We start from the raw sequence: 23,961 nt of genomic DNA on the forward strand, positions 1-23,961 counted from the left end.
ATTTGTTCTTTCTGGCTTACTTTTTTATTAATTCCTCCATTTTATATTTTAAATATCGTTGCTCTCCGCAGGAGTAGCTCTGCTGCAGCTGCCCATTGGAAGGCTGCACGCATTATGAAGAGAATGGAGGAAAGCCCACAGGAGCCTTATTCCCAGAAGAGTCAAAACCACTGGAGAGCCAATAAGGTCAGGCCTGTGGGGATTGGAACTGGTGTGGTGCTGAAGCGTCGCCCCCAGGATGTCAGCACTTGGGTCTCCATTTGAGGCGGCTCATCCAGGTAGGCATGTGGAACATCTCTCTGGCATGATGATCATCTTCCTCGGCCATCGGAGGAGCTTCATAAACTCTACATTTCAGTGGTGGCACTCTCTGAGGTGCACAGACCTGGGCATTATGCATATCCAAATCTGTTCCTCTGATGGTCACAGTCAGGGTGGGTGATGGAAATGTTGTTACGGATGATGCAGTTGTGACCCACTGGGCTGGCTACTTTCAGCAGCTGTTTAAACTGATCCTCCAGCTAGGACGTTGGATATCTATGGGTCTACGGTTATTGAGTCTGATCCTCCAATTACAGATAGCTGTGAACCACCCAGTCTCGCTGAGATTGCACAGCTAGTAAACCAGCAGAGGGTAGAGAAGACTGCAAGGATCTGTGGTATTTGGGGTAAACTTCTCCAGGCTGGTGGTAAGGCTGTCCTCCTTGCATTGCAAGCAACTTTGCTTCCATTTGGGACATAGGCGTCATCCCCACTGACTGGAAAAAAGGACTTGTCGTCCCTATCTGGAAAGGGAAGGGTAATCACCTGGATTGCGGCAACTAAAGGGGGATAACACTGCCGTCGTTCCTGGGAAAGGTCCTTGCTAGGGTTGTCCTCAAATCCGTGATCATTTGCTTACCTACCAGCGACCGGAGCAGTCTGGTTTTATGCATAACAAGTCTACCATCGACCACACCCTAACACTGAGGGTTCTCATGGAACACAAATGCAAATATCGGCAGGGTTTCTTTGCAGCCTTGGTCGATTTTCATAAAGTGTTTGACTTAGTTGATCGAGCTGCCCTGTGGGACATCCTGATACTTCGCAGGATCTCCCCGAAAGTTGCTGGATATCATAGCCAGCCTGTACACTGGTACTGTCAGTGCTGTGCAGAGTGGAGGCTGAACCTCTGCATTTTTCACAGTTGATACTGGGGTTTGTCAGGGATATGTTTTTTCTCCTACACTGTTCAATGCTTACATTGACTGGGTGTTATGCAGGGTCGTGGGGTCCAGCAGCTGTGGGGCATCTTTTGGTGAAGAAAAATTCACTGATCTTGACTTTGCAGACAATGCTGTGATCTTCACAGAGTCAATGGAGACTCTGATCAGGGCTCTCAAGAGACTGAGCGAGGAGTCTGAGTGTCTGGGCTTGCGACTGCCCTGGATAAAAACCAAGATCCAGGCCTTTAATGACCTCTTAGGCACAGCCATTGGCAGTGAGTCTGTCTGCAGAAAGAGTGTTGACCTTGTTAAGAGGTTTGCTTACCTCAGTAGTGACATTCATGTCTCTGGTGACTCTTCCTATGAAGTCAGTAGATGGATTGGGAGAGCATGGGGGATCATTAGGTCACTGGAAAGGGGTGTGTGGCGCTCCCGATATCTTTGCAAAAGGATGAAGGTCCAAGTCTTTAGTGTCCTGGTGCTTCCTGTTTTTCTATATGGTTGCGAGACATGGACGCTATCCAGTGATCTAAGATGAAGACTGGACTCTTTTGGTACTGTGTCTCTTCAGAGGATCCTTGGTTACTACTGGCTTGACTTTGTGTCAAATGAGTGATTGTTCATAGAGTTCCTAATGAGGCACATTACCTGCATTGTGAGGGAGCATCAGTTATGGCACTATGGCCATGTGGTGCGATTTCCCAAGGGTGATCTGGCTCGCAGGATCCTCATTGTTGAGGACCCAAGCAGCTGGACCAGGCCAAGGGGATGCCCATCTTCTCAACACTGTGGAGAAAGAAGGAGACCATAATTTTAGTGATAGAGTCCCATCTCACCCGGGGGTGGTATTATGTGCCTCGGATAAGCCCGGAAGGTGATCCCCTGAGGTTCTGACCAAAACCAATGTGGTTGCAGCCCTAGAATTCGACAGATCTGTGACTGTTCTTTGTTCCAGAAATTAAAATTGAGTGTAAAGGGAAGAAGATTTGCTCCCATGGAAGAAATCCAGAAAAACACAAAAGGCTGTAGATGTGGTGACAAATACTGAGCACAGGAAATTTTTCCAGGAACGGGAGAAGCACTGGGACAACTGTATTGAATCTCAAGGAGAGTATTTTGAAGGTGACTGGAAGACTGCTAACCCTAACCCTAACCCTAACTGCTGTAAGCTTTATAATAAAGGTTATTTTTTTTAACAATTTTTGGGTTACTCTTGTATATACTGGAGCTCAGTATGGTACAGAAGGAGTCTAAATGGAAGGAGAAAAACAAAAGAAAGCTTGTGTAATTTATTGAGGGGTTGCAAAAGAAATGTTTAACAAAGCAATATGTGTAATAACATTAAACCTTAAAGTGACAGATAATAAAGAGCACTGCCTACTGAAAAAATTTAACTGATGAATGGGAAAAGCTGTTCACTTTGGATAGGACCCACGAGAAATATCCGAGAAGCTGAGTTTGCCCACACAGGACGACTCATTCCTGCATGAATCCTGGGCCCGGAGCCTCGCCATGTCTCTTGTATAATAACACCACCCTTCGGATGAAGTGACTTTACAGTTTTTGACTGCTTTCAGAAAAGATTTTGATGAGCATCACTAATGAACCTATTAAAAATGCACAAACTCCTTTAATGAAAATTAGCCTAATTAAGTGTACCTTGCGATCTCACATTTGCCGAACACCGCCAAAGCTGTTATACACATCGACGACGGCAGGTTGGTTCTTGACAGAGAAACAAAGCTGATGATGAAGGGGTGAGCGACTCTCCTGTCAGCTATGCCTCTTTCATGACAGATGAGGACAGAACTGCTAATTTAGCCCCCGGGAGATTTTTTTCTGTCTTTCTTAGCCATTTAGGAAACTTTCTCTTTTCAACGGTAATACAATAACACATTCTTTAACATAGACTTACTTCAAGATTGAAACATTTCCCCTATTAAATAAACATAAGACTAACAAAAGAGACGAGGCCTAAATCTTCATGGGCCATATTAGCAATTCTGACCACAGGAATGTACAGTATTTCAATTAAGTGATATTTTCCCCAGTAACAGGGTCAACAGTGAAAGAGGACATTCTTTCAGTTACGGTTTCTGACACTGTCACGCTCCTCTCCTCTTTTGCTGGCTTTGACTTCCCAGTTCAATTAAATGTAAAATCTGATTTTTGCAAAATGATGCATTGATGTCAAGCTCTGTTCTGAAGTGTTGTGGGACTTAAAGAAATAGAGATTGATTTGATTACAGCTGTGGTGGGTTGGCACCCTGTTGGCTGGGATTGGCTCCAGCAGACCCCCGTGACCCTGTGTTCGGATTCAGCGGGTTGGAAAATGGATGGATGGATGGATGGATTTGATTACAGACAGTTGGAAAGTGTGCTGCAGTCAGTTAATCCAGTTTATCACTGCTTTGACTAGAGCCTATCTCAGTAGCATTGGTGCAAGGCAGGAGCCAACTCTGGACATGTTACCATACCATTTCGTTGCAGGCTGCACATACATACACACACACACGCACACACACACAGACACACACATTCACTCACACAGTTTAGATTAAATTACAGAACTAACATGCATGACCTTGGAATATGATATGCAGTTAAAAGCAAAGGGAAACAGACATGGGGAGAACATGCAAACACCACACAGACAGCAACCAGTCTAGGTTATACACCCAGAAGATCTACCCACCTATAAAGACTATACACCTGATGGATATCTGTCCTAACAGTACCTGAAAATCGTTCACTTCTCTGACTTCTTTGATGTATAGATGTAGTGCTTTTTCACTCCTAACCTCAAAATTCATCTTGTCATTAAAAAGCTTAATGTAAACCAGTGGTTATTGATGACTGCGCTGCCCAAATCTGGTCCTCAGAGGGTTGTGGGGATGTCTACATTGTGCTTTTCATAATCATTAATTAACGGGGCGCTGCTCACTATAAACATTCAAGTGCCTGTGAGGCTCCAGAGTTTAAGGGCATCATGAGTGGCAAGTGCTTCTCAATATGAAAAGGCCTAATTGGTTAAAAATCACTGAAGACCAACTATCACATCTTTTGATTCTAATTTATGTTGCATTTCTTAGACAAGAACACCTTCATGGTCAGATTACTTTTAAAAATATTGCACGGTTAGTTAACAAGTGACAAATTTGAAAACTCTGAAACTTTCTGCTAGGGCAGATCTTAGAGGAAGAATGACAGAGTTTTAAAAATGAGTAAGACTTGTGATTTAGGTTTAGCTTGGAGAATGTATGACATATTAGCTCTTGCTTTTTTCTTCCTTTAAACTACAGTGAAGTGCTGTGTCATTGTCTTTATGCTTGTGTCCTGCTGCTTTGTTCAACGCCCAACCCAGACTGGATCTTCAAAGCACTCTTCTACATTTGTAGTTGAACCTTTGCTGTGATACTTTTGTAGGAAAGAATTCTCATCCAAGCAGGATAAAAAAATGGATTCAACTAAGAGAGTGTGACTGAGAAAGGATGTGGTTGAAAAGGAAGATTAAAATTAGTAAGGGCAATGTCACACTACAGGACTCAACATGATTTCTAGCCAGAGAGCATGACAGGTTTTAATGACTGCAGTTGCTGAAGAGTGTTGAGTTATACAACTATGAGTCACAAGGGGTAAATAATTTCATCTTTCCTACACGGCTTTTCATGAAATTTTCAAATCTTGCAATATAGCACCTAAGTACCACGAGGTTGTCTTACTTTGGCAGATAGTCCATGTGGAACGCACTGGAATAAGAAAAGAAACATTGCATGAGTAAGCATGAAACATCAAAGTTCAAAGAGCCTCTCCTGCACCTGCACAGTCCCAAATGTTTGTTTCCTTCTATCCTTGTCGCCGCCATTGTTCTTCACCATTTCGTGACACTGCATATACTTTAGTTCTGTTGAACTCTCTCAGACACAAACGTTTATGGCTACAAAAATCAAACAATTGTCATAGTGAGTTGCAGAGAGTTATATGGGCTGTTAAAAGTGTTATGACTGAGGTGTTACTGGCGTCACACCACAGCCATACCACCTTCACTTCAGAACAGGTAATCCAATTCAAGCTAAGCATGTTTGGGCTCGGCCAGTACTTGGATTGGAGACCATGACGGAAAAGCTTGGGTTGTTGCTGAAAGAGATGTTGGTGAAGTCAGTAGGAGATATTTAACCTGTCATTTCTGTGTGGATCCCACACAAGAACAAAGTGATATGTAAAATTGAGGTCCTGACTCTGTGTGGTCATAAAGAACCCTGAGTATCTTTAAAATTGAGTAGGGTGGTTCCCAATGTTCTGTTTATATTGCCCACCACAGCCTAGCCATTCTATCCCCCTAATCATCCCCTGCCTCTAAATGGCTAAGTGTCTCTCTGACCCCTTCACCACCTAATAGCTAATGTGTGGTGAGCATGCAGTTATGCAAAAATGGCTGCCGTTGTATCATCCAGGTGGATATTATACATTGTCTCCCCAATGTCTATGTGAAGCTCTAGAAAAATGCTATATAAAAAGTAATTAATCACTATTATTATTAAATATTAGGTACAACCATAGTAGACAATCTCAGCAGGTGTGATTTTCATAGTTTTATGGTAATGAAGCTACGGAAAAATATAGGAAAAGTCAAATAGTGTGCTTTCTGTTTAAGTGAATCGGATTAAAAACAGAATGGAGCAAGTGAGGATGTTGTTGAAAGCAAGCAAAAAGAATGATCAGGTCAGGTGTTTCTTCAAGTATAAGAGTGAAAACAGCAGGATGCCCCAGGATAATGACAAGTAAGTGAATATTAAGATGATAGGTGGCCTAGTTCTGCAGAGTATTGCTGCAGAGGGATGAGTGAAACGATTCATGAAAAATTGAATTTGCAGTGAAAATCAGCATTTCACATCAGAAAAAAAAATTTGCAAAATAAATTGCATTTCACTTCATGCCTTTACATAAAACCCAAGGCTTTTATTTCCTGTCTGGGAGTGTTTTCATGCATGTGTCTTCCTTTTCTTGAGTACTTAAAAGATTTCTAATAGGAAAAAATGTACTGCAATCCACTGTGGTGATGGGAACAAGAGCCATAAATACATACATACATACATTTACTTACTTGGCTGACGCCTTTATCCTAGGCGACTTACAACATTTATAATACAACCAGTAATGGTGGACTGCACAATAACGTGCAGTGAATACACTTGACTTGAGCATTCGTAGTTTTCATCCTCTTTCTCTGTACGTTGAGCATTTGTTTGCTCAGCGGTTGATGCGCTTGCTGCTTCCTGAGCAGCTCTTCTTTTCTCCACCCTAGCGGCCCGCTTCTTCTCTTCTTTCGTTAGCATTTTTTCGCATTAACACTGATTAAGTCTGTGTTTGTGTTGCAATTACTTAGTACATTTTCCTTAATTTTTCACTTAAGCTGGCACTTAAGTCTTCAATCTGCCTCAAGAATGGTTTAAGATATGAAGAGGAAGAAGAAGTGACGGCGAAGGGGATAGGGAAGAGAACGCCGAACATGCGCATGCCCTGCTGACGAGAGTTGATTCTACAATAAAATAAAATGAAAAGAGGAATAAAAATCATCACCCCGAAAGCGGACAGTAGACATCACTTAGTATATGTGTACCACATCTCAGGTCAATAGGTGAAACGGTTTGCAAGCTGCAGGTGATTTAAAATCCTGGACAGCCATGGCAGCGTATTATATAAGAAGATTGGTTACATTTCTTTTGGTTTTCCAGTTGGAACAAAGACAGGTCAAGTGACTTGCTCGTGGTCACACAGCATCAGAAATAGAATTGACTTTTCCAGTGTGGTGTGAATTAAATGTGTTACACTGCAGAAACAAACACATAAGTGTGAACAAGACATTAGCGAGCAATAAAACCTTTCTCGAGAATGTAGCAAAGCAAATCCAAAATAATTATAGCGCCAACCAGTCAAAAACCCTGTTTAATTTAAACAAAAAGAAAAACTTCAAATGAAAATACATGCTCGAAGGCGTGATATTGACAATCCAGTTGCCCTTTAAACTGGTCACTTGGCGTTCACAAAGACACACTCCAGTGAAGTCAAGTCTAAATGATATGTCGCCTTCCATGAGCGTATCCCTTTCATACCGGATGGACCAGAAGGTGCAGGGCTTCTTCAACTCCATTGCCCTCAAGGGGCTGTGAGAGAAAAAAGAGACAAGACTGTTAGGTCCCAGGGTGGTGCCACATTCCACAGGTGACTCTACTTTCTCCCTCGTTATAAACTGGACTTACATAAGATGTGTGAGTATGAGAATAAATGTGCAGTCAGGGATGGCTGCCTCATTCAGAGTTGGCTCTTGTCTTGCATCTGATGCAGTAGTCTTAGAATTGCTATGTACTAGAAAGAAGTAAGTTTGAAAAATGAATGCAGATATGACTAAAACAAACAACTTATGGAACATTTTCAAATGGGTGGACTTAAGATTAAGTCATAACAGCTTCTGGATACCGCCTTTCTAGTGAACGAAGACATAGCCATGCCTATATGCTCTGAATTGCTTCCTCTGGTTCCCATCTCAAATGTTTAATTCCACAAATGTTATTAAAATAAGTTCAGTACTTAAAAATAATTCCCAATCCTGAAAACAATTTAAACTCAAGCCTTATCAATCCAGTTTAGTACTGAATCCCCTCCTGGCAACACAAACTAACATGAGACATTTTTAGAGTTACCTGTTTTTTTGTTGCCTTATACAATTTCTTGTATTAGGAATTTGTTAGTTTTCGCATACCACTTGGGGTCTGAGCACAGGGTCAGCCAGTGTATAGCACCCCTGGAGCAATTACAGGTTAAGGGTCTTGCTCAAGGGCCCAGCAGAGTAGGATCTCTTTTGGTAGTGACGGGGATTCGAACCAGACAACCTTCTGGATACCAGCACAGATCCTTAGCCCCAGAGCCACCACTCCGCCCCCTAATAACCTAATAAACACACACACACACATCCTTAGGTTGAAAAGAAAAACCTGAATAACCTGAACAAAACCCTTGTAACTACAAAGTGTACATAAAAAGTCCACACAGGCAGATAGATAGATAGATAGATCTTTATTGTCATTGTCACTTTTACAAAGGAACAACGAAATTGAAGGGCAGTGACCATGCTGGAAATAAAACCCAGAAAACTACAGCCATGAGACCCTAGAGATAACCAATGCCCCACTTGCCAAGAACAGTCAGTTTATATTTGGAATAATCCTAAAACAGTTTGTGAATAAATGCAAAGATCTGGAAATGAAATGCATGCAACTGCATAATAAAAAACAGGGCCATAGGTCTATAGGACATTAAGGAAAATTTCATGACTGTGTTAGAGGGATGGTTCACTATAGAGTAAGAAGGGGACATCTGTACTATTAAGGGAGTTTATACAGAAAAGAGCAAAAAGAAATGTGGTTTTGAAAGAATTAGTAGATATAAGGTTATGGTGTGAAAAGTATAACATAATAGAATCAACATTCAATATTATCATTTCTTAGAATTCTCAGTTGTGAAAGAATAACTTCATATTTGGAAAATTTTGCAGACCTAATTCACACAGGTTCTACTAAAGGTGATATGTATGCATCATATCATGTTTCCATTTACTGTCTCAAACTGGAATGAAAAATGATGTCACCTGTCTCAGTTACACATTTGTAGTTCAGTATGAGAAAATGACACTGAAGGATCTGTCATTTCTACAAAGTGCAGTGATTGAATTTCTTGTGAAGGAGGAAATCCCCACGGCTGACATTCATGCACAAGATCATCTTGCATATGGAGAAACCTGCATGGGGTCTAGAAGTGTCAAAACGAATGGTAAAGCACAATGAGCACAGGAGCATGGACATTGCTGATCAGCCCCTAGACGGTGTGTATAAGAATAAAAAAGAAAAAAATAACAAAAAGACAATAAGTTTATCCAGGAAAATGGATGTGTTCAACAAACCTCCTATGAAGAAGAAAAAATTTGGATGGCGTTTTTCCTTGCCCGGACGCGGGTCACCGGGGCCCCCCTCTGGAGCCAGGCCTGGAGGTGGGGCTCGATGGCGAGCGCCTGGTGACCAGGCCTGCACCCATGGGCCTCGGCTGGGCACAGCCTGAAGAGGCAATGTGGGTCCACCTTCCCATGGGCTCACCACCTATGAGAGGGGCCAAGGAGGTCGGGTGCAGTGTGAGTTGGGTGGTGAGGCCCGTGGTCCGATCCTCAGCTACAGAAGCTGGCTCTTGGGACATGGAATGTCACCTCTCTGAAGGGGAAGGAGCCTGAGCTATTGCGTGAGGTCGAGAGGTTCCGGCTAGATATAGTCGGGCTCACCTTGACGCACAGCTTGGACTCTGGAACCAATCTCCTTGAGAGGGGCTGGACTCTCTACCACTCTGGAGTTGCCTCCGGTGAGAGGCACCGAGTGGGTGTGGGCATATTTATTGCTTCCCGACTTGGAGCCTGTTCATTGGGGTACCCTTCCTCCGCCTTCAGATGGGGGGACGGGTCCTAACTGTTGTTTGTGCATATGCGCCAAGCAGCAGTTTGGAGTACCCACCCTTTTTGGAGTCCCTGGAGGGGGTGCTAGAGGGCATACAGTCAAGCTGAAGAAGGAGTCCTATGGAACCCTTTTGTCCTCTGGGACTCTGGAGGCAGCTAATAGGCTAATACCGGCAGGCCAAGTGGAATGCGGCTTCGGTAGTTGCTGAGGCAAAAACTCAGGCGTGGGAGGAGTTTGGGGAGGCCATGGAGAACGACTTTTGGACGGCTTCAAGGAGACTCTGGTCCACCATCCGGTGTCTCAGGAGGGGGAAGCAGTGCAGTGTCAACACTGTATATGGTGGGGATTGTGTGCTGCTGACCTCGACTTGGGACGTTGTGGGTCGGTGGGGAGAGTACTTTGAAGACCTCCTCAATCCCACTAACATGCCTTCCAATGAGGAAGCAGAGCCTGGGGACTCGGAGGTGGGCTCCCCCATCTCTGGGACTGAGGTCACCGAGGTGGTCAAAAAACTCCTTGGTGGCAGGGCCCCAGGGGTGAATGAGATACGTCTGGAGTTCCTCAAGGTTCTGGATGTTGTAGGACTGTCTTGGTTGACATGCCTCTGCAACATTGCATGGACATTGGGGACAGGGCCTCTGTACTGGCAGACCTGGGTGGTGGTCCCCCTGTTTAAGAAGGGGGACCAGGAGGTGTGTTCCAACTACAGAGGGATCGCACTCCTTAGCCTCCCTGGAAAAGTCTATTCGGGGGGTCCTGGAGAGGAGGGTCCGTCAGATAGTCGAACTTCGGATTCAGGAGGAACAGTGTGGTTTTCGTCCTGGTCGTGGACCAGTGGACCAGCTCTACACCCTTAGCAGGGTCCTGGAGGGTGCATGGGAGTTTGCCCAACCAGTCTACAAGTGTTTTTTGGACTTGGAAAAGGTGTTCGACCGTGTCCCTTGGGGAAACCTGTGGGGAGTACTCCAAGAGTATGGGGTACCGGCCCCCCTGATAAGGGCTGTTCAGTCCCTGTACGATCAGTGCCAGAGCTTGGTTCGCATTGCCGGCAGTAAGTCGAACCCGTTTCCAGTGAGAGTTGGACTCCACCAGGGCTGCCCTTTGTTACCGATTCTGTTCAAAACTTTTATGGACAGAATTTCTAGGCGCAGCCAAGGAGTTGAGGGGATCCGGTTTGGTGGACTCAGGATTGGGTCACTGCTTTTTGCAGATGATGTTGTCCTGTTTGCTTCATCAGGCCGTGATCTTCAGCTCTCTCTAGATTGGTTCGCAACCGAGTGTGAAGAGGCTGGGATGGGAATCAGCACCTCCAAATCCGAGACCATGGTCCTCAGCCGGAAAAGGGTGGAGTGCCCTCTCAGGGTTGTGAGCGAGATCCTGCCCCAAGTGAAGAAGTTCAAGTATCTCGGGGTCTTGTTCACGAGTGAGGGAAGAATGGAGTGTGAGATCGACAGGTGGATCGGTGCGGCGTCCACAGTGATGCGGGCTCTGCATCGGTCTGTCGTGGTGAAAAAGGAGCTGAGCCGTAAGGCAAAGCTCTCAATTTACCAGTCGATCTATGTTTCTACCCTCACCTATGGTCATGAGCTATGGGTAGTGACCGAAAGAACGAGATAGCGAATACAAGCGACTGAAATGAGTTTCCTCCGCAGGGTGTCTGGGCTTTCCCTTAAAGATAGGGTGAGAAGCTCAGTCATCCGGGAGGGGCTCAGAGTAGAGCCGCTGCTCCTCTGCATCGAGAGGAGTCAGATGAGGTGGCTCGGGCATCTAATCAGGATGCCTCCTAGACGCCTCCCTGGTGAGGTGTTCCGGGCACATCTAACCGGGAGGAGGCCCCGGGTAAGACCAATGACACGCTGGGGGGACTACGTCTCTCGGCTGGCCTGGGAACGCCTCAAGATTCCCCCGGAAGAACTAGAAGAAGTGGGAAGTCTGAGTATCTCTGCTCAAGCTGCTGCCCCTGTGACCCGATCTCGGATAAGCGGAAGAGGATGGATGGATGGATGGATGGATGGATGGATGGATGGATGGATGGATGGATGTGTAACCATCACAGAAATGGCAGTGAAAACTGTTCCAAGATGTAACATGGTCCAAGAGATGGTCACAGCTTCCACATGATGGGAATGGAGGTTTACAGAATCATCAAATATCTAGAATGTAGCAAAGAAAATGTTGAACAGCAAAGAGATTTATACAGTGGTTAGCAAAGGTTTACAGGCATGTTTCCATTTTCTGTTCATGCATTTATTTAATTTTAATTTATCAGTTTATTTATTTTTCAATTCTTGCAAAAAAGGTCAAATAAGTGTCTTTTCACCCATTAGATCAGAACCCCCACTATGTTGCCAATAATCTTATCATTTTACATAATTGCACATAATTTATGCCATAATAAATATGAAGTAGTTAGAGGCTATAATCAGTATAAGGCTTGAGAAATGCTTGAGAAATTTTTGCAAATAGGAAATGTAGGCTAATTTATCTATCTATTGTGACAGATAGGGGTGCTGTCGTCCCTTTGAACCCTCAGACCAGATGTCAGACACCAGATAAAAATTCCAAATATTATTATTTATTATAATAAACAATGTGCACAAAGCACCCTCCACTCCACAATACTCAATACTCAATAATCACAAATACAATTCATAGTCCTCCACTCCCAGCAGCTCAGTCACCCTTCCTCCCAACTCGGCCCAGTTCGCTGGGGTTTCCCATAATCCTTTTATAGTCCATGACCCAGAAGTGCTTCTGATCCCCCAGTCCATGTGATTCTTAACACTTCCAGGTCAGATCAAAACTCTTCTTTTCTTTAGCCCGGAAGTATATCATCTCTTCCGTTCCCGTGATTGGGAAGTCCTTCCAGGCTATATGGAAAGTACAAGTTCCTGGGCCTGCCTGCAGCATCCACTGGTGGCCCCCAGCAGGGCTGTGAAGAAAAACTCCAAGGTCCATGATACCCTGCTGGAATTTGGGGCACCTCCATGTTGCCGGCCGGCCATATACCACACTATCTATCTATCTATCTATCTATCTATCTATCTATCTATCTATCTATCTATCTATCTATCTATCTATCTATCTATCTATCTATCTATCTATCTATCTATCTATCTATCTATCTATCTATCTATCTATCTATCTATCTATCTATCTATCTATCTATCTGGGACAGCTTAGTTATTAGCTAAATAAATGGGCTTGATGGACTGAATGGTCTCCTCTCATTGGTCACATTTCTTATGTTCTTATTTATCTGTCTATCAATATATTCTGACATTAGAGGGTGCAAAGCAAGAAAACACCCAGTCCATCATTCGCTAAGCCACTGATTAATCTAAGCAGCATGTCATTCAGAATATAAGAATATAAAGCAGAGCACCAGAATGAAAATCTGCACAGATGACTTGCCATGGCATTTGAACCCAGTATCCTGAACACATACCCACCTCACTACCATGCCATCCCAAGCACAGAAACATAATAGGATACATTTTAAATTAGACCTGTGTTGATGACTTGAAAAAAGGAATTAAAACCATACACTGTACATCCATTTTATAATTAAATGACATGATGACTATTATTTAATTATATTAACTAATTATCATCAAATTAACTAACATTCATTGCATTTGCTAATGGTTATCATAGGTCTGATTACAAACAATGAAAAAATAAATGAAGTCTTCCAGAGAAAGTCTTCTTATTTAAGCCGATGCCACATTACACAACTTCTCAAGTTTCCAGCACATTTTTACACTTCACAAGAATCGCATGCTTGCTCCTTTTCCTGACAGCCAGTTTTGTGCTTCCTGACAGAGAAAGTGCTGTATGAACGGTTAACAAGTATGGCGAGTTGTGTCAATCTCTTCACTTTTTTAATCTTTTTTCCAAATTGTCATAGTACTTTAAACACAAAACATCAGACAAATGAGATCTTTTTCCACATCCCTTATATCTTGCTTTATATGCATTGTACTTCCAAATCAGCATTCATTGGTATTGTCATATGCTCGCACTTGGGAAACAGCTTAAAGGCTTGAGTGATTGTAATTCTCCATAGAGACCTAGGGTGGTGTTGCCTAATGATGATCTCTCTTGTCCTTTCTCTGTTGAAAAGATTATTGACACTGTTCATCTATGATGTCATTTCTGTTCCCACCTCTTACTCCCAGAATACCTCTTAAATTGTGAGAATGCCATCTTGTGCAGTCTACCTGAATTAATGACAGAATGACTCACTTTAGTGTTATTACCATACTTTTTAAAAAAAATTTCATCTTGTCTCAAATATATGTGGTTGACCACAAGGTGCCCCAAAATATTCTTTGTGTTTGTTCTCTTTTTATAATATATTGTCACACACGTATGGATAGGGGAGAGTTGAAGGGCTCTAGTGACTGTAATTCTAGCACTGCTCCAGAGGTTGACGCTGTGTCCTAATGCCTTTTCTGTTCCTCCCTCTGTACACCAGATGATGGATGGCTACAACACCTCTGATGTTACTTCTGTTGTCCATCCACCTGGATCTACATATTTTCCTACCAGAAAGACAAAGAACCAGAGGCTCCACCATCTTTGTCGGTTCTGTTGTGAACTTGGGTCTATAAAGACATCTTCTCAATTTTTCTGTGTCTTTTTCTTTTTTTTACAAATCACTTACACAGTGTGACCAGGCTGGAAAACCAACTCTTTATCGTTGTTGTCTCCTTCTCTTACAGTGGCGTAGTTAACAGGATTTCTTACTAGGATGACAGAGCAACAGGACATCTCAGCCCTTTTTCAGGCCATGACAATAGAACTCTGGGCACTAAAGGACCAGGTTGAGGAACAAAAGACTCAGCTTGCTGAGATGGAGGTTCTTACTTTTTGGTATTTGAGTGTACAGCTACTCTTCATGAATGGAAACGTACAGAGTGGGCATACATACTGGCGCCATCCTTAAATGGACCAGCTCAGTGAGCTTATTACAATCTCACCAAGCTGGTAACTGTGAACTCTAATCAGCTCAATCCAATGTGCTACAGAGGTATAGCATCAGTCCAGACCAGCAGGCAAGGAGTTATTGGGAGTGGAGGTACAACCCAGAGCAGCCAACCCACTCCCAAAAGTTTGAACTCTGAGGCAGAGTCAGACTATCCATCCATCCATCCATTTTCCAACCCGCTGAATCCGAACACAGGGTCACGGGGGTCTGCTGGAGCCAATCCCAGCCAACACAGGGCACAAGGCAGGGAACCAATCCCAGGCAGGGTGCCAACCCACCGCAGGACACACACAAACACACCCACACACCAAGCACACACTAGGGCCAATTTTAGAATCGCCAATTCACCTAACCAGCATGTCTTTGGACTGTGGGAGGAAACCGGAGCGCCCAGAGGAAACCCACGCAGACACGGGGAGAACATGCAAACTCCACGCAGGGAGGGCCCGGGAAGTGAACCTGGGTCCCCAGGTCTCCCAACTGCGAGGCAGCAGCGCTACCCACTGCGCCACCGTGCCGCCAGAGTCAGACTAGAAACCAAGAATTCTAAAAAGGTGGTCTAGCTGGTAAGTGACAACCGTCTGGTGAATGCCCTCCCCGATTACCTCGCCCAGCCGGTCTGGTGGCTGGAATACAAAAATATTGATAACCTCATTGGAGCCTTTGAATGGCACCAGCCAATCCTAGAAGTTGAGGACTCGTAACAGCCTGCTGATTGCCACTAGTCCCAACAAGATGTGCCACCATTTCATAGCCTACCCACAACAAGATAGAAACATCAGAAGAACTGGAAAAGAAGCACAAACCCTTTTCCCGCTGTTGCAAGTGTGGGGAGGTGAGCTACACCACTGCAGTTTGTCCTCGCTTCAGTGAACCAATCGACTGCAGTTGGGAGCGAGGTGAGAGGTATTGTTTTATTGCCAATCCCCTAATCCTTCCTATCCCTTCCAGGTGGTCATTGTGAATGAACACAGGGTAACAGCACTCATATACTCCGGCAGCAACAATTCCATTGTTGCATTCTGTTATGTGCTACCACAACAATGGGAATCCGGATTAACCAATCTAACCTGTATCCATGGGGAAACTTAATGGTACTGGTCCACTTCATGTACAATCATGCATCAAGGGGCAACTTAGAAGATCTGGGTGGCTGCCCTACAAAGCCCACCTTATCCTGTGACACTGGGGTAGGACTGGTTGCATAATAACTGCAGAGAAGTATGCACCACCTTGTCTAAAAGACTGGACCTTGTAATAGATGGTGTGAACCAGTCTCAAGATGTCTCCACGCCACACTGTCAGCCAGTTGAAAGGCTGGGGTCATGTGAGGTCACCCACTCTCACACTTGCATTTTCATTTTTGGCAAACACTCGCCTCTTTTACAAGAGAACAATAGAATGACGATTCCTTAAAGTTTGCAAAATGTAGTTGTTCTCATAGATGGACAAAGGACGTTTTATCCAATGCCACCAGGTCCACACTTTGTGTTTAGTGATGATTTATTGTATTGTGTTGCTGAGCATGAGGGTGAGGTTTGGTTATTGCAGTTAGTCCCATGAACTTACTGCTGGCAAGTTTGTGAATTAGATGTCTTCTTAGGTGCCTATTTAGGAGCAGAAAAGACGCTAGAGCAAATTAAGCTCCGATCTTATTGGCCAGGGAGTAATGAGGAGGTTCGCTGCTTTTGTGCTTCCTGACCAGAATGTCAACTGTAGCAGAATAATCTGAAGGATTGTTCTCCTTTAGTCCTTGTCACGCTCATTGACATTCCATTTCAACGCATATGGCTAGATATCATGGGACCCCTTGAACCCATGGCTTGTGGTCATACATGTATATTAGTGATGGTCAATTAAGCTACAAGATATCAGGAGACCATTCCTCTGAGACTAGCAAATTCCAAAAATATTGGATCAAGGGACGCTTTTCACCTTGGAGATGTTCAGTGAGGTGGCTGTTACTCAAAATGAACAATTTAAAAACCTAAGTATATCATCCTCAAACTGATGGTTTAGTACAGCACTTTAATCAGATGCTGAAACAGATGCCGCACAATATGGTCAACAAGGAGGAAAGGAACTGGGATCAGCTACTCCCCCTGATGTTACTTGTTTACTGGGAGGTCCCACAAGCCTTCACAGGCTTCTCCTTGTGTAAATTATTTTATAGATGACAACCCCAGGGATTACTGGCTATTCTAAAAGAACTTTGGGAGGAAGAAACACTCCCCTACACCAATGTTCTGGAATATATTACACAGTTATGCAATAGATTTGAAAAAAATTAGAACCATTCTAAAAAAGAAACAGTATGTGCAAGTAGTACAGGTTCATTATTATGATCGTGGCTCAACACTCTATGAGTTCAGTCCTGGAGATCGAGTCATGGTTCTGGTCCACTTCACATTATAAATTATTTGCACATTGGCAAGGTCCCTACAAAATTAAGGAGTGGAAAGAACTGTGATGCTCTTTCTTGAGCTCATGACATCACAGTTTGAGCACCCAGGGGGTCTTATCATGTGCATGCAACAAATGAGAGGTTAGATGACCGTGGTCATGTTTGAAAATGTGTAAGTGTCTCTCTGTCTCTCTTCAAAATATCAGTCTTGTCATCGGAAAAGAAGTCTTGCCTCGTCCCAAAATTTTTTTTATAATAGAGAGATATTTGCATATATATATATATATATATATATATATATATATATATATATGTGTGTGTGTGTGTGTGTGTGTGTGTGCGTGTGTGTGTGTGTGTGTGTGTATGTATGTGTGTGTATAACAAACTTGAACTTCTACATGGTATATTAAACAAAGGAAACTTTTAAAAGACTAATTTCTAGTATTACAGTAAAGTCATGAAGTACAGTAAATAAAATGCAATGAATTAGGCATGAGCAGAATAGTAAGACCTATAGACTAAAGACAAATTGGAAATATGCATTTCAAATAAGAAGAGAGTCCACACTTTCAGTTTAAACATGCAGATGAATGACCTCATGTACAGATATAAATAAGAAGAATGTTCTGGATAGTGATTGCCATAGGCTAAATGAACTAACCATGAACTGTGTAGTGCTTCCAGATATCAACATTGAGAATGTCTGCAGTAATGAATCTAAGAAGTCATACATTTTACTATATGACAAGCTGCATAGCTTGTTAAAAATGCCAAAAGAAATTAAAATTAAGTGTATAATATAGTCAAAATGAAGTGTTCAAGGAGAATTTTTATTTAAAATATACTCTTTAAAATACCTTGTTACGCTATCCAGCCATTTGCCTCACCATCCGTCTGTCTATCCATCCCTCCATCCATTCATTATTATGTTTTGTGAAGCTGCTTGTTTCAATTTTAGTATCATGAAGAACTGGAGTCTGTCTGAAAAGCAACAGGCAAAAGACGGGAACTAACCCTGGAGAGAATGCCAATTCATACAGGGCACCCTGAAGCGCATTCTTACTCAAATGTGGTGCCTATTAACCTAACGGGATGTAATGGAGTGAAAATAAGTATAACCTAGGAGGCCATACTGAAACAAATATGATGTTTTAATCATTTTAATAGAAAAAGAGAGGCTCAAGGAATGAGATGACACGGTCTGTTATGGAGATTAAAGAAAATAAAATCATTATGTCAGCAAGGGAAGATGAATGTATGTTTTGATTCTCAGAGTTGCTGAATATTTTATGTGTAACTCTTTAGAATTTGAAAGCTCAATGACTTTGCACCATATACAAAAAGGTGATTGTATTAATACGGGAAGTGGCAAGCTACTAAGATTAATGGAAATACAAGACAATGAAACAATTATAGATGCAGAAATGCGTCTGACAATACAGGAGTCAGAACTGACAGTTATGGGAGATCCTATTTCCCTAATTGGCTGGATTTTTACAAAGAAGCAACAAACACATTTGTCAATTGTGTTGTGTATGATATTATCTAGGTCCATAGATTTTAAAAAGCCTTTGATGAGATGCTTTGTAAATGGTTAATTATTAAACTGTGAGCAGCCGTTATTCAAGGCACTGGGTGCAGAAGTGTCAAAAGTGATACTCAGTAGGAATGTGGGCTTGACACTGGTGCTCTTTTTAAAATCTATAGTAATTATTTAAATAAACATATGAAAAACATGTTTGTTAAATGTGTTGATAACTAAGGAGGATTTGCAGAAGATTCCCTTGAGGCAGCTAAGATTAACAGAAGAATATTTAGCTGGGAAGCAGAATTAGTTGATCATGTACCCCTCTAAATTACAATACTAGTCATATTTCACAATAAAGGTATTTAGTTCAGGGTCACAGTGTACCAGAGCCTATCCCAAAAGCACTTGGCCCAAGGCAGGAAACAGTCCTGGATAGCATGCCTGTCCATGGCAGGGTACACTCATCAATGTACTGTACTTGCACAGGCAAAAGATGATGTGCAGTGTATAGTGCATGTGTATTGTTCTTCCAGGCTCAGCTTCAGTGGAGTATTTAGCCAGGCTAAGCACCCAACCTACCCCCCCCCCCCCCCCCCCCCACCCCCACCTCTGAATATCATAATGAGCCCAACCCATGCTGTTGAGATTATACCATGACCCAAGTATTTTGGATATCCAGTCATGGGACACATTCTATTATCGTCTTCTGAATATTTTAGGTACCTTAACTTATTTTGCATTATTTCTTAGTGTATTTGAAGCTAAAAGGCACTTTTGAAAAGACTTTTAGTGTTAGGACCTTTCCTTTGTTTTTTGACTTTGTTTCCACTCCTTGTGCTTTGGACTTGGTTATTTGATTCTTATTCTTACTCCCATCTTTTTGACCTCTTCCAAGTCTAGGCTTTGCCTGTTCCTGCCTTGTTTTCAGATCTTCTGGTCACAGTCTCTCCTTTACATGGGCACTATTTATAATAGGTGTTTTAAACATAACTTATACATACAATAATACAATTTGAAAACATGAAAACACAAATTAACTTAAAATACAGTTAACGGATATACTCACGGATAAGTTATCCTGAGGATAAGTCGGGACTTGATTTTACTGTATAATTTCTGGTATTTTATAATGTCAGTCATATAAGTGAACTGCGGAAAACCCACGCTATTGGTTCAAGAGATTATGAAATGCTAGCGCCCACCTGAGAGAGTAACTACGGAGCACACTGCCCATTTTTTTTCTATGTATTGTGCCGACGTGACCACACGGTAATACCCAAACTATTCCGAAGTGATATTTGCACTAATGCTTTTTGTTTCTCACACCCTCATACACCTTTATCGTAAGAGCATCCCTTATCTACGATGGAGCATTCGGTCAGAAGAAAATATGAAGCTGGTTTTAAATTAAATGTCGTTTAAGTAGCAAAAGAAATTGGTAACTGTGCTGCTGCAACAAAATTCGATGCGTCTGAGAAACTGGTGTGAGATTGGAGAAGGCAAGAAGATGTAAAAAAAAATGTAAGTGTCGCATGTTTGAACAGGCGTATAAGTCGGGGTCTGATTTTATGATAGATTTTTCAAAACCCGAATTAAACGTGAGTATGTATGGTAAATAGATGACATTTGGATGTATTAAAGTGATATTTTAAGAATATGACTTCATTAACATTGTAATTGAGATGTGACCATTTGCCATTGTAAAAGACAAAAGGAAAAATTACCTTCAATGACACTGCTGGAGAAGATAAGCCTCTGGGACATCCATGGCCAGCTATTACAGACAAAGTCTCTTATAAAATGAGTCAAAGTTACAATTCTAATGACCAAACAACCCTTAATGAGCATTCTACAATATTACAAGTAGAATATTAAAAAGTTTCATTTAGATTGCAAGGCTCATGATACCTCCTGCTGGTACATCCCATGGGCTGACATACCAGCTTGGCAATAAAGCAGTGGCACCAAGCACCAAAATTTTAACCCAGGATTCCAGACTTGTGAAACAGCTGTGATATATATAGCCAGCCATTGGTCTCTAGAGACCATGGCATATGTGCATATGGATGGAATAAAGAATTATGAGGTGCTGACAGTGCAGTGCTTGGTGTGGCTATAGAGCCTAATTTGTAAGTGGCACTCCCTCTGGCAGCTGCTGCACAAAAAGTTGTTAGTTCCTGGGTTTGTTCCCTGGATTACTTTTTGTGACACTGTCTTCTCTGCTGAAGCTTGATTCAGTGTGGCCAGTCTTTCGCTGGCTCCTCTTTGGATCTCCTGTCTAGGGAATGTGGTTACTGGTATATTCCTCCCAGCTGTTGATGTCAGTGCCCATAGAATTCATGTCATGCTTCCAGACATCCTTAAAGAAGAAGTGGTGGTGATCTTGTGCCAGCTCACTGTACAAGAAATCCTTTGAAATCCTTCAGTCAGACATCTGATGGATGTGGCCAATCCAGTGAAGTCAGGATGCATCAGCAGGGAGTAAAGACTGGAGATCTTGGCACATGTAAGGATCTTCTCATTCATCATGTGTTCCTGCCAGCTGATGTCAAGAATGCTGCAGAGGTTGTGTATATGAAGGGCATTTGTTCTCCTTTCTTGCCTGAAGTAGAGCATCCAGGACTTGATGCTATACAGCTGCCTAGCACACAAACACTTTAGACAACCATCTTGGTGTGGAGAGTCAGTTTGATAAAAGCTGAGACAGCTTGAATGATCCTCTGGTCATTCTCTCATGTTAGCTGCAGTAAACTCATTTCACAGAATTAAAGACCCATCAGTGTGGTGCAGAGTAGTCCAACAAGGAGCATAAAGTTTATGCATGTAATGTTGTTTTACAATGAAGAGTGTGTAGAAATTGAACAGGGTGCTGGACCAAATTTCCTGTTCACTCTGAAATCTCACATACTGTACATAACTTACCGAGCAGGAGTAAATTTCATTTATCTGTTTGAAGAATGTAGCAAATTTAACATTTAGATTGTTTTAGCCACAAATCTCAAAATTTTTTTATATAAAGGTAAATTTTATTTACACAGTACAAAATAAAATCCACAAAGCAACCTTGTCTTTTGAAAGTTCATACCAATTACATTTTCACTCACAAATTATAATTTTTATGGTTGAATATCCTACTCTATTACTCCATATAACTAGAATGTTTTTGTTGAGAAATATTCAATAACTCCTTATTTTCTTTTCTTAACTGAAATATTGGACCAAGGTCCATTTTACATTCATTTGTCTTGATTAAAAATCAATTTCTAGTAAATGTTTAATTTCCAAATCCTCAATATCCACAAATCCTTTCATCTCTCCATAGCAGCTGTGAATCCCCACTTCCCGATTTCTTCTTTAATTTTCCCTTCTAGCTCCTTTTCCAAACTCTCTTTTTACTCATGGCACATCTCTGTTCACATTTGTTTTTGTCAGAATATACTTGGCATCCCCTTGTTTGCCAGATTAATAATGAGCCACATGAGAAAGGCTTTCCTTGAACTTCGGCTATTCTCTGATAGACCCTCACCTCTCAAAATTAAATCATAAGACAAAACAACTTAATCCTTAAACCTTTTGCAATAATCCTTTCATATTCGCCAACACTCCTTGTGCCCAATTGCACTCCCAAAACACATGTCTATTTGTCTAAACCTGCAGACAGTCTAGCCATGGACACTTTCTTGTCTGTGGCAAATGTTGTCTTAACATCCTCTCCCTCAAACATAATCTCCCCTGTCATCTAGCTCAAGTTCTTTAAAATATTTTCCAACCCTTTTGGTTGTACCATTGTCCATACCCCCACTTCAAATTTTCTTGTCAGTCTCTGTCCCTCCTATACTCTATCATTTCTATTTTGTCTTCCCAGTTTCTCTTGCCACTTCCTGTAAAAATCAACTCCTAGGTTCTTTATACAAGTTATGTTAACTGAGAGTCCACAAAGAGCATCGCTGCTGTTCTTCAGTTTTCCCAAATACATCCTAACAGACTTATTTTGATTTAATTTGGAACATGTTTCTCCCTGTAAAAGCTCAAAAATATCACAAAGTATAAGTAAATATCTATCATCTGTAATAAATAAGGACATATCATCTGCATATTGAAACACCTTAAGCATCACTCCTTTATTCCCATCTCAAGATGATGTGATACCTTTTCAGAGTGAGCTGAATCTGCCCCCGTTTTGTCTCCCAGAGATACGCCATGTAATTACACACCAAATCATGACAGAGTAGCAGCCTCTCTACTCCAAATGCTTACCCTATCATGACTGAACCCAGCAAATTTTTGCAGGAACCTCTCACATATGATTTTTCTGTGCCTTTAACACCATTCTCCCACATTGATTAGGGAAAAATGCTCAAGGCTCTGAATCTTGATGTCCCCACAATCTCCTGGATCATGGACTACCTGACCAACAGGCAGCAGTTTCTGAGCTGAGGGACTGTGTGTCAGAAATTGTGGTGTTCCCTCAGGGAACAGTCCTGTCTCCCTTCCAGTTTGCCATCTACACAGCAGACTTCCAGCTCAGTCCATCATAGGCTGCCTTAATAAGGGGTGTTGAAAGGTTGTGGATGACTTTGTCTTCTGATGCACGAACAACAACTTGAAACTTAACATCATCAAGACAAAAGTGCTGGTGGCGGACTCAGGGGGAGGATGCAAGAGTGGTGCGTGCAGAGCTACAAGTACCTGGGGGTTCACGTAACTTGGACTGGTCTGATATCACAATGGCGCTGAACAAGAATGACCAGAGCTGTTTCAGGATATTAAAGACATGGAGAAGCATTTAAGTAATCGATTCGAGGCAACATTTAAAGCTATGCTAGTAAGTTTTAAAATAAATTTAGATTACTTGATGCTCAGCTTGAAGAGTTAAGCAAGCCCTCTAGTAGAACCCCTAGGGACTACGTCCCACTTAATAAGTCTCTCTCACACAAACCGGAGCCCGTTTTGAGGTCCTCGGGCCACTTGGTGTGCAACCTGTCCGGGAGCGAGGCAGAATGCAGGGGGACGCGGGGATATTGTTTGTATGCCCTTAGCAACCCTCAGCAGCTTCGCCTACCGGAGAAGTACTTATAAACAGGTATAAAGTCACGGCATTGTTTGACTCCGGCAGTAACGTGTCCGTTGTTGCTCACTGATTTGTCTTACCGTGACAGTGGAATAAACAAAAGACCAGTCTTAGGTGCATACACGGAGAAGTTTGTGCATATAAATCAGCCCAGTGTTACATATGTAAGGAGGGAAAGCTTAAAAGACTCCCCGGACGGTCCTCTCTGATCCCCCCTTTCCTGTGATTCTAGGGCGGGACTGGTCTGACAGTGAATATGGTTACT

Source organism: Erpetoichthys calabaricus, chromosome 10 (assembly GCF_900747795.2).
Source record: "Erpetoichthys calabaricus chromosome 10, fErpCal1.3, whole genome shotgun sequence".
Classification (NCBI taxonomy): domain Eukaryota; kingdom Metazoa; phylum Chordata; class Cladistia; order Polypteriformes; family Polypteridae; genus Erpetoichthys; species Erpetoichthys calabaricus.